The 12,841-nt window shown below is 39.8% G+C and overlaps 1 protein-coding gene across 1 annotated transcript in view; it reads right to left on the reverse strand.

The window, feature by feature from the left end:
- rut (rutabaga) overlaps positions 1 to 8,439 on the reverse strand; it is a 1,268,721-nt gene extending 1,260,282 nt beyond the window's left edge. The window contains exon 1 of the mRNA XM_068226417.1: positions 8,045 to 8,439. The gene's annotated coding sequence lies outside the window, so the exon portion shown is untranslated. The remainder of the gene's footprint in view (positions 1 to 8,044) is intronic.
- Between the last annotated feature and the right edge of the window lie 4,402 nt (positions 8,440 to 12,841).

The raw sequence follows: 12,841 nt of genomic DNA on the forward strand, positions 1-12,841 counted from the left end.
GCTACAAGTATTTGTCTGATGAGATTCAGAGTTTGAAATTAGTTGAGGAGTGTTAGGGAGAACCTTGATGGATTTGCTGAAGACAAGTTCGAATAAAATTTGAAGAACAATAACATTAATATGTGGAAACCTTTGTGACTCTTAAGTCCCTTTATGAGTGCTGACAAGACATGGTCCACTGGTTTATGTACATGTCGAGCGGAGTTTCTCTCTAAGGATCTACTGAAATCAAAGCCAGCGACTTACTGTCAAAAACATTGAAATGCTGTGTGCAATCCAATATAACAAGTTTATTAATTATTAGAACCCAGTAAATGAGATAAGTTCATGTAAATATCTTAAACTTCAATAACGTGAGATCATCAACCCCTTTTCGTATGTATTTTCAGAACCTTCCCACCCCCTTTTCCGACCATAATTTCCACCTTAAAATCCTTTCCCTATTTATTACATTTGTTTGATACCTTCAGCAGTTCTGGGCTAACTCAGAAATGGTTCATGAGCTGGTGATGCCCACAAATGCATGATGAGCAATGAATTCTAAAACGTAGGAGTTATATTCCCAACCGGTAGGTCCCTTCAAAGAAAAGTTTAATCATTAATACACGGAATGAACTTTTCCCTGATTTAAAAGTGATCTTACTGACAACTGCATAACAAATTGTGCAACCACATCCCAGCATTAAAGTATTAAAGTACAGTAGCCTTGCACATCATATACTCAACAATACAAATTCTTGCGAATTGAGATGAGCCAGAACAGGTAAGGTAATTCAAAATTAACTGTGGCACTCAGTGGGTCGTACAGCTTATGCATGTGACGTCAGTAAACGTGGGCAGCTTAAGCATACCCAGACGGCCGTGACATGTCAAGTTCCCTCCTCTGCACTGACTTCTAATACCCGTACTTCGAAATAAGCCTACGCTTCTTTATTCACAGAGTAAATCATCGTTGCCGGGACAAAACCTCCGATGTGATAATATTTTGGAGATATACTGACCCGCAGCACATACATTATGAAGAGCGAGAATGCCTTGACAATATTCACACAGTATTGCACCTTAGATGACAGAGCCCTACCAGCCAAAGTTCTAAGCTAAAATATTTCACATACAGTAGGAGGGTTTGTTCATTACCAATCAGTTCATTCGGGGCTACGAATGAGTAAGAACGGATTCCTGGAGAGTACGAAAAAATGTCCTCCCACAAAGAACCAGGATTCGATGTAATGAAGTTAATGGTTTAATTTCCAAGTTGGACGACAAAGGACTTAAGTTTCACTATTTCCCGTACGACAGAAGAAATGAGCATTAGAACCAGGAATACTTTCTCGTAATTGAAATTGTAATCTGTTACCTGCAACGATTCATACTATTCGAATGACACCTTAATTGCCTACATTCTGATATGATTCACAATTCATATTATTCAGAACAGCCGATTTTTTGTATAATCCAGAATGATATTCTAGATATTGTATCTTCATGGACCCTACGTCTTCGTACGAGAACTTGAGGTACGAAACCAGTCTAGCCTTCAAATAATAATAGCTTCCTGTCCATTCTAAATTCTAGTAGTCGTATTAGGCACAGCAACGTGAAACTGACTATAGCTAAATTTTCCACAACTAAGGAATGTGAGTGCTAAGAAAACAGCGGTCGCGGTATTGTATAGGCTTGAAGAGCGGAGGTACTGGAACCAGTGCTTCGTAAAAACAGCAAATAAAGGGGGAAATAAGGGGGGGAAAAAGTAACGAAATTTTCACTTTCCTTCCAAACATTACTGAAAATATTCAACGAGTGAAGTGTCATAGGCGGGATTCAAGAGCAATATACGGGGTAATTTTCGAATGAGATGTGAAAGGAGCTGATAATAACATGCGTATTATGCGGATCAGTGTAGTAAGCGGGTATATATTATCGGAGTTTCACTGTAGTTGCACCGATGCTATAACTGGGACACAGGTTCTAAATTGCATGGGGCGACCAGTCATCGCGTGCATCGAATTCAGGTATATTTATTTAGAACACAAAAATAATCACAGAAAAATTCCATATTGGAGTGGTAACACTAGCCAACATGATTTTGCGGTAAAAAAGAAAATATGTAATTCTTATGAAAATCGCTGCCCTGATTCCGAAAATGATGCTATTTTTTTCCTATCACGTCTAGTTCCGACGCAATTCAGTGTTTTAGTATCTGCATGAATTCGTAAGATGTAATGTTGAGAGATGTCCTCGCGCAACTTTTTTTAGAATACAATTATGTGATTTGATTTGTTATTGTTTGCATTTTATTATAGGTTTATTGCTGTCTAAGTTTTCATTTTGTAGTTGGGGGTTTCCTGGTAAATTCATAACAGATACGCAATAGACTGCGAGGTATGCAAGAATGAAGATAAGACAGTTGAGCGTTTGTCTTTCATCTTAGACCACTTGAATAAACAGATGTGTTAAAAGCCCCAGCCCTTATCGATGTTTATGATGGACTGATAAAGCAGTTTCCTTGCAAAGATAACCGTCCGAAAGTATTATACTCACGAAGATGAACTTTTATTTTGTATGGATGTTTCAAATCTTCTACGTCAATTGGGAGAGAAAGATTATGATCCTAGTAACTGGCGTGTTTTTATTGACTCTTCCAAAAGAAGTTTAAAGGCTGTTTTGCTTCATAATACAAATTTTCTGGCATCCGTACTACTTGCACACTCCACAAAAATGTCTGAAACATACGAGACCTTAAAGTTGGTGCTTGAAAAATTTAAATATCACGAGCATGGATGGCAAATTTGCGGTGATTTAAAGATCATTGGATTGTTGCTGGGACAACAAAAAGGCTATACAAAATTTCCCTGTTTCCTATGTGAATGGGATAGCAGGGCATGGGATAAACACTGAGATACAGTGAATTGGCCAGATAGGAAAACAACTACAACCAGGATCCAAAAGTGTCTTGAATGTAAGTCTTATTGACCGTGAAAAAGTTCTACTTCCACCCTTGCACATCAAATTAGGACTGATGAAACAGTATGTCAAGGCATTAGGTAAAAGTAGCCTATGCTTCCAATATTTATCCACTAAATTTCCCTCATTATCAGATGCAAAAATCAAAGAAGGCGCGTAAACTGATGAAGGAAAAAAATTCACGGACACGATGACCAAAATTGAGAAAGAGGCATGGAACGCATTCAGAGATGTAGTGACCAAATTCCTCTTGGCAACATTAAGGACCCGCAGTACAAATAAATTGTAAGGAAAATATTGGTAAAGTTTCAGGAACTCAGTTGTAATATGAGCCTTAAGCTTCATTTCTTAGCTTCGCATCTGGATTATTTCCCTCCAAATTTAGGAGCTGTCAGTGAAGAACAAGATGGAAAGGTTTCACCAGGATCTCAAAGATGCAGAACGACGCTATCAGAGACGTTGGGATGTGAATATGATGGCCGATTACTGTTGGTCGCTTGAACGAGACGACCCTTGTAGTGATTATTCGGGAACTTCAAAAACCCGGAAATTCCACGGAAAACGGTAAAAGACGGAGGTGTGAATCTAACCTGCACATAATGTAAGTAAAAGAACTATGTATGTTTAACCATGTAATTTTTATTCAAGGTACGCTTCAGTTTCACGAATTTCAATATACATTAAATATATAATACAAGCCATCTACTTGCATACAAAGCAGCATTTATGTGTATTTAATGGAAGCAAAATATGATTACGTTTTGCAAGCTGAAATTTACATTAATACATCAAATTTAATCAATACTAAGTATAAACAATTTTACGTAAGAACAAAATAACATTTTGTAAAATTGCCACTAAACCGGGCGTGATACGCCAAAACTAATTTTTTTCTCGAATTCTGCGTTAAGAAATTAACAAAACCCACCTATTTTCGTTTTTACCGCACAATTTTTTTTTTTTTTTTTTTTTTTTTTTTTTTTTTTTTTTTTTTTTTTTTTTTGCTGGCTAGTGTAATAGAAGCCCTTCCAAAGCCACGCAAACATGATCGCTGAAGACTAAAATACGAAGACAGATCCTACACGGCTACCTTAAAAGTAATAACTTCCTCAGTCATGAATTCCAAGAGCAGGGTTCCCCAAACATTTTGTCTCTGAGGCCCCCAGAGCATATCGCATGCGTGTCCAATGACTTAGCCACACAACATAATACTGCATTCAGTAAACAAAACAAAAAATTTATTGATACCATATTTGATTTTATTCCTATAATTTAGGACTAATAACTTTATTTGATCATTTAACTTCATTTACATAAATGCAGAGACATTATTAAACAATGTGACACTTGGCTAATAATTACAACAGTCTGGATACGGAAACTTCTTAAAAATTCTCATATTGCGGTTGTTGGATCAATGGGACGGATGGTACTGTTTTCAAGAGTCCAAACGTTTTACAAGCGTAGTCACTGGAAGCCGAAGATCAGCCTCTACACTATTCGTAGCTCTGTTTCTGTACTGCGTTTTCATTTGTGTGAGAGCAGGAAAGGTACACTCAAACATGTATGTTGTCATGAAAGGCACGAAACGCAGTATTTCCTTTCTAGAAATTGTAGGGTATAGGGCATGTCATGGACCCAAAAATCGGAGACGTAGAGTTGTGATACGTTCGTGGCACTTCCTGGAGCCGAATATGCCACTATCTGATTCTGCACGCATTATCATTTCAATTTATTTTTAATTTTCTCTCTGCTTAAGATACTTCGGCTAGTTGATCTTGCTCGAGTTAGGGCAATTGATGTTCAGTTTCAAAGAAGAGATGTCTGACCCACGAGATTATCTCAGAGGCGGAAAATATGGTCTGAGTGTGGATACTAGCAATTCCAAGTGTCTCACAATTACATCACTTACACTGCCTTGTACGTTTTTTCCCCGCTGCTAACCTGTACTATCCATCAGCCAAATTAAGAGTTACATATACTGTATGTAAGTTATATTATACAACAGTGAAGACATAGTCCCTAAATTTAGTATAATGGTCTATGAATTGTGTGTATACAATTTCACTCGTCAAATACTTATAACTTACATTATTATTGCGGACCCCTCAGATTATCGTCACGGCCCCCCAGGGGTCCGCGGACCACTGTTTGGGAATTGTTGCTAGAGAACATAAAAGGGACTTGTTTGAGTCCGCCAAGGTTACGGAGACCGCCACTGAGGAGAGAGGCCGTTTTATCACAAGAGCAGGAAGGAGCTCACAAAGAGCGCGCCGGCCAGGTTTAGAATTCCATCGTGCTAACTCACCCACACTTGAGAGATGAATTCATCACTACATAACCAAAGCAAGTAATATCAGATTTCTCGATCGTTTACAGCAAGCAAAACAACACTGCTGCTTTCCGGTTATCTTTCCACACAGGAATTATAATACCCTAACAGTCAATACCTTATTAACCGACTGAATACTTGTGCAGCAACATGATTATCACTAGACATAAGCTATAAAAACAAACATGTAGTGAACACTTCCTACTTGCGTACCAACTTCTCTAAAGACGACAATTTCTGTGTTATCCAGCACCGACATACAAGATCAACACAGAAGTTACCTTCATTTAGCCACACCTCTAAGTAAAAATAGACTTTTCAAAGTGGCTCTGGATATTAATGAAAGATGACGAATAGATCGAAATGATAAACATGAACCTTATTTTAGACATATTCCGACCATTGTTTTATTCAAACCACGTTAATCACACACACACATGACGACGACGAGGTGCATATACAGTACACATTCTCTTTCTGCTATGTTTATAATTTTGCCCAAACCGAGCTCGATAGCTGCAGTCGCTTAAGTGCGGCCAGTATCCAGTATTCGGGAGATAGTAGGTTCGAACCCGACTATCGGCAGCCCCGAAAATGGTTTTCCGTGGTTTCCCATTTTTACACCAGGCAAATGCTGGGGGTGTACCTTAATTAAGGCCACGACCGCTTCCTTCCCACTCCTAGCCATTTCATGTCCCGTCGGTGCGACGTAAGGCAACTAGCAAAAATTTGGCCCAAAGCTTACAGATTCAGATTATTCTATAACATTACAGCCTACAGCTTCGGCGGTAATGCAATATATTTGGCCAGTGTGACATTCTACGTAAACCACGGATCTTCCAAGCTCTCTATCTTTTGTCACTTCTATCGGGTGTGATCAAATGGCTGGTTCTGCTGTACGAAGCAACTCAACCGCGCGCATGAACAAATCAAAGTTACTACAACAACCAGCATTAAAGAGTCTACCATAAAAACACTAAACTTCACACAAAAATAGACAAAATTTACATGCTACTATTTACAAAATAAAGGAATGACAATGTCATGAGCAATCCCAGTTACATTGCCTAGCATAAGTATGGGAGTAGAATTGGCTCAATGGGATACAACTTCCCAAGACCAACAATACATACGGAAAATTAGATAATTTTTGATGGAACTGTCATATTCTAAAGTAACTATACCACCATCCAAGGCAAGCACTGACGAGCATGTCAAAATAACAAAGGCCTTCATATATTACAATACGAGTAGATACACAGGTCATACGTAGTGTGATCGTTGACCTGATCGTTTATTTGACGGTATAAATTGAGTACCGGTATTGTAATACTAGTGTAGCCTATATCAAAAATAGTGCTTAAAGATTGTTACTTTCGAAATGCGTATGATATGCATGGCTTTTTCCACGGATGTATGCCAAATTGTGAAAATAATTAATTACTTTAAGGAATTATGCCAACTTCACTACTGAAGAATAAATATTAATGTAAGGTAACACATTATCTTTACAATGCACGCAGCGCCTTTCTGGTCATATCCACAACTACAGCACGGTGTGTACAGTGGCGATTTTTCCATAAGCCAGCTTCGAAACCGGGAAAATTGTCAAACTACTTTTAATTCCATAAATTAGGTACATATACCTTGCAATGATATATATATGGAAAATAACCAGCATCGCTGAGTAAAGGCGGTATGGAAACAGGCCTGTGTTGCGTTAGAACGTAATCGATTTCGTTTGCTGTCAGTTAAGTGACAGAGAGAATCCATATTATCATTCGTAGAAACAGTAGAAATCAAGACTGAATATCGCAATTAACTGTGACCATTTTAAGATTACGCGCAAATAGAATGTAATAACCAGTTTGCATACAATTTGACATCTTCCCGAGGCATACAGTAGAAAGCAATGGGTGACAAACTGAAGATCGCCGTTTCTCGGATGGTATGAATCTACTCCATACCTTGAAATGTGGTGTGATTATAATATACAGATAATAGGGTTCACTTCAGGTAAGGATTTTTTTTTTTTTTTCAGTTAACGACCAACGAAACCACAAAAACCATTGTCATGAATACAAGTAGTGACAAGATAGAATCTGTAAACATGTAATTAACCTATCATTTAGCAGTACCTGTTCAAATAGTCAAAAGATATTACACAAAAGCAACTAGTGGATATTGAACCCGCCTAGATTACTATATTTTAAAAAAGATCATGTTCCAATATTAGATAAAAGTAGTCCGTAAATTATAATTATTACAGTACTGCCAAAATCGGGCACAGCATAGTTAGTTCTCCGTTATAAAGACTAACAGAACAGCACTGTATGTCGTTCGTAAAGGCAGGCTCAAGTCGTAATTATCTGCCTATACACACCCCATGGATTCTAAGAGATTCATCGGAAGGATGAAATTATTAAAACTTCAAAAATCAGATGTCGGAAAGAATTTATAGCATGGCTCTTACATCAATTAGCCTGCAACATGTCATTGTGACAGGACCATAGAAAAATAGCCTTTACTAAACTTAACTTGGAATCAAATTATTTAAAATACCTAAAAATGCATTAACCGTAATGTAATACGATGTAATGTAATGTAATATTCTACCAAATAACTAATTTGAAATGAAATACATAAATTTAAAAATGTGTCATTACATTGTATACCTCTAGTTCAATATACGCTCTCCGGCACTCCCCTATGACGAAAATCTGGGATATTTTGAAATATTGTACTTACAAGAGGCTGATCCTTGACGTTGAAACGACCAATTTCTCGTTGATGTTCCGTTACCATAAACATTCGTATTTAACTCTTCAGTCTAATAGGCAGACTGCCACATGACCAGCCTATACAACTCGGTATCATCGAATTGCAGCACACAGCGAATGTGGGATAAATACTCGTATCTCCCTACACAAACCCTCACTGTTCCAGCAATTCCACAAACTAATATTCACGATTTATAACACTTTCGGTAGTATCCAACTAAAGTTATGGACATTTCATCACTCACAAATTATATTTAGCTCAATTTTTCCTGCAAGCATTCGGTATTATTCCCAACACACATACTGCACTCAAACACACTCCATGGAGCCCCTACCTACCAAAAAACACGCAGTCCGCCTACGAGCCCATAGGACGGACGACTGACAACATTGGCGTCTGGCAGCAGGAGGCACGCGATAGCAGTGACTCCAAGCGGGCGTAATAGAATCTTCCTTCCCTTGATCTTCATTTGTGTAGTTGTCGATATGCATGTATATTCAGGTCTACCAACATTACGGACTTAAAAGTATCCATAATATGTATGCATGAGGATTGGTCGTTCTTCTGTATGTGCCACTGAGGATAGAAACAGCGAGGAAGTGTTAAATACGGCCGTTTAAAAAATATATATTTTTCGTAGCAGAATACTCCAGCGTTCCCTTTACATGAACTGTTTACGGTGTAGGCAGAATTTCATTATCCTACAAATGAAGTCCTCAGCGGAAACACAGCCTACTCATAATACGTGCTTTGTCTTTTATATATATACTGTTACCTTCAGCTATTCAGTAGCAGTGGTTACCGCTGCAATTTGACTGTTTTCGTTGAATTTTCTTCATTAATAAATAACCTGTTTTTAAGGTCAGCTAGGTAAACGGAGAAGTAAACAAAAGTTCAAATTATGATGGTTTTACTGTCATGACATGGAACTATGGAAAAAGTCTTCGTGTGTCATAACAACATTCTTCACAGTGACTGAAATGTTGCATTTCTCTATTTCCGCATACATTATGATATTAATTGTGAAGGATATTGCTTTACCTGGACAAATTCTTGCAGAGGATGATTTCAGTTAAATATTGCAATTGGTCATACTCTTACAGTAGGCCTACTGTTATCATAATCAGGGTGCGAAATCGCGCGGGTGGGAGGGGGGTCCCCCACCGACGATTTTATCTCAAAGGTTCCTCCCCACAAAAATTATTGCCCACGGGGTATTCTTTCATTATGAAATAATGAGGAAATTGTAGATCACATATCTTAACTGAAATTAATGTTTTTTTACTCTGCATATTTTCGTAAAAACATCAGCAATAATACACATAGGCTAGTATAGAAATAATAGAATAACTGTTAGACCTTGAGCAATAAAGCAACGTAGCGGTGGCAACTCCGCACCCGCAACCTATTGTCCATGTTTCATACTGGCAAGTCCATCTGAAACCCGGGCAAAACTTTTACTTGCTTGAAGCCTTCATCCTTTGTCAGCAATCTGCGTAGCTCGAGCTTATACCACTCCTGTAGACCTAATTCTCGAAGAGGGTGTTTCCGATAGGTAGCCAACGTATGTATATTAAGTGCTCAGCCCGGAGGCTGGTTTGATCTTCAACAGTTCCACCATCAGCTGTCATAGGTGACCTAGGTGTCACTGAAATGGCGTACTAGGGAAATGAGAAGTGACGTAGTTTCCCGTTGCTTTCCGCACTGAGACAGAAATTGCTATTGCATATCAGTCTGCCAAACCCAAGATGAACGCACCAATATTTTCACGCCGTTCATAACAGGGACTGGCTGCATAAGGAATGGCATTACCAGCATCACTCATACCTCGGTTACTTTCATGTTGTCAAAGCCAAGGATGAGACTGAGACCAGTTAATGAAAGTAACAAAATTGCTGTGGCCCATACCAGAAGACATAGTGCACTGAGAACACTAGGTCATGCCAGCAAAGACACAGGTACCGGTAAGCCAATAGGACAATCATTATTCGTTTAAAGAATGTACAAACAGAATAACTTTCCAATATTTATGATTCTTTTTATAACAACAGAATTCAAAAAAAAGATCTGGGGACGGCGTAATTTACTAATATACCGACCCCCGAGAGTGTCCGAGGACAAGTTCGGCTCGCCAGATGCAGGTCTTTCGATCTGACTCCCGTAGGCAACCTGCATGTCGCGATGAGGATGAAATGATGAATACGATACAAATACCCAGCCCTCGTGCCAGCGAAATTAACCAATTATTGTTAACAGTCCCGACCCTGTGACCAAGGCCAGCACGCTAACCATTTAGCCATGGGTGCTGCCTGAAATTAACACTTTTAGTTAAACCCTGTGATACTTCTCCCCCCACCATTTCTTTCTTATTTAGCACCCTGATCGTAATACTGTATAAAGATACATTTTTTACAATTTGCTTCACGTCGCATTGACACAGATAGGTCATATGGCGACGATGGGATAGGAAAGGCCTAGGAAAGAGAAGGAAGCGGCCGTGGCCTTAACTAAGGTACAGCCCCAACATTTGCCTGATGTGAAAATGGGAAACCACTAAAAACCATGTTTTGAGCTGCCGACAGTGGGGCTCGAATCCACTATCTCCCGGATGCAAGTTTACAGCGACGCGCCCTAACCGCATGGGCAACTCGCTCGGTGAATGCGTAAGATAATTTAGAAGGATGATTGTAGAGACTTTGTAAACGACAAAGTAAAAAAGTAAAGAATGCTAAATATGAAAAGGGTTTTTTCTTTACAATTTGATTTACGTCGCATCGACACAGATGGATCTTATGGCGACTATGGGATAGGAAAGGGCTAGGAGTGGCAAAGAAGTGACCGTGCTGCCGACAGTGGGGTTCGAACCTACTATCTCCCGAACGCAAGCTCACAGTTGGGCGACCCTAACGCACGACCAACTCACTCGGTACCGGTAATATGAAGAAAATTTCGATTATAAATGTAATAGAAAGTTTTGGACCGGGCGAGTTGGCCGTGCAGTTAGGAGTGCGCAGCTGTGAGCTTGCATCCGGGAGATAGTGGGTTCGAACCCCACTGTCGGCAGCCCTGAAGATGGTTATCCCTGGTTTCCCATTTTCACACCAGGCAAATGCTGGGGCTGTACCTTAATTAAGGCCACGGCCGCTTCCTTCTCTTTCCTAGGCCTTTCCTATCCCATCGTCGCCATATGACCTATCTGTGTCGGTGCGACGTTAAAACAAATAGCAAAAAAAAAGTTTAGGTGCAAAAGAGTAAGTTGAAAATTTTTTCCCACCTCGCAGTGTCCTGGAGCATAAAACGTAGGGAAGGAAGACCGGTACCTCGCATCGACACAGATCTTACGGCGACTATGGGCCTCACCTGCTTTGCTGAACAAGGACCTTATGAGGATGGGGGTGGGGGAATAGGAAGATTGGAAGGGATAGACAAGGAAGAGGGAAGGAAGCGACCATGGCCTTAAGTTAGCTACCATCCCAGCATTTGCCTGGAGGAGAAGTAGGAAACCAGGGAAAACTACTTCGAGCATGGCTAAGGTGGGAACTGAACCCTCTACTCAGTTAACCTCCCAAGGCTGAGTGGACCCCGTTCCAGCCCAGCCCTCGTGCCACTTTTCAAATTTCGTGGCAGAGCCGGGAATCGAATCCGGCCCTGCGGGGGTGGCAGCTAATCACACTAATCACTACACCACTGAGACGGACAAGTTGAAAACTACTGGGAAAAATAAAAAGAAGAGGTTCTAAATAAATCTCTAGCTTTCTTTTCATAATTATCTGGTAGATAATTAGTCAGCGGTCAACTGATAGATAAGTGAGGTAATTTGTTTCAAGGGTAAAAGTGGTATTGTAATGAGTGAGCATTAGATCATTAATGACATAATAGATACGACACGTCATTGGTGCAATGTGTTTCAAGTTTCAATACTTTACTGGTAGATGTCCCACACTCCTTTGTCGTCCCGTTACCTGGGAATTTGGACGGGAAGTACTAAAATCTTGTGTGGTTGTTACAATTTTTTAACTTTTTTAATTATGCATATATGTTAGACGTCTATATTTATTTATATCCAATTATTTATTTAGCGTATGATGAATACAATATTATTTACAATATATACAACTACCATCTCAAGCTCGTAACTAAAGTTCCATGTCAAAATTTAATAGCCAGAGAAGAGCTTCGTTTGAGACACAGTTTAAGTCCTCAATAGAGCCTCTGTAACTACGCAAAGGACACTCAAATGCAAGGTGTTCCACTGTCTGTTCCCCTTGTCCGCAGTCACATTGCGGTGATGTCTTCCATCCCCATTTGAAGAGAGTGGCTCCACATCTACCTTGGCCGGTCCTAATTCGATTTAGCATCCTCCACTGCCGTCTGGGAAGAGAAAAACCATCTGGGCACTTGCATGGGTTCTCAATGATGTGGTGATGTGGTAATGCGGATTGCTGTTGCCATTGTTCTTTCCAGGCGTCCGATACATTAAAGGAGGTGTCCTGTAAATTCATTGCAGTACGCCAAGAAGGGTGTCTGGATTTCAGTCGTTTAGCTGGGGAAGCTGCTATGTCAGATTGAATAGGAAGGTGAGGATTGTTTTCAATTTTCTTCCACAAGTTAAGCAGTGACTGTGATCTTCTTAGGGATGGAGGTGGTATGTGGCTTAGGGTGGGAAGCCAGTGTGTGTTAGTTGGTCGGATGCATCCTGTAATGATATGCATTGCTTGGTTCAGCTGGGTGTCTACTAATCCAGTGTGAGCACTGTTAAGCCAG

Source organism: Anabrus simplex, chromosome 2 (genome assembly GCF_040414725.1).
Source record: "Anabrus simplex isolate iqAnaSimp1 chromosome 2, ASM4041472v1, whole genome shotgun sequence".
Taxonomy (NCBI): Eukaryota; Metazoa; Arthropoda; class Insecta; order Orthoptera; family Tettigoniidae; genus Anabrus; species Anabrus simplex.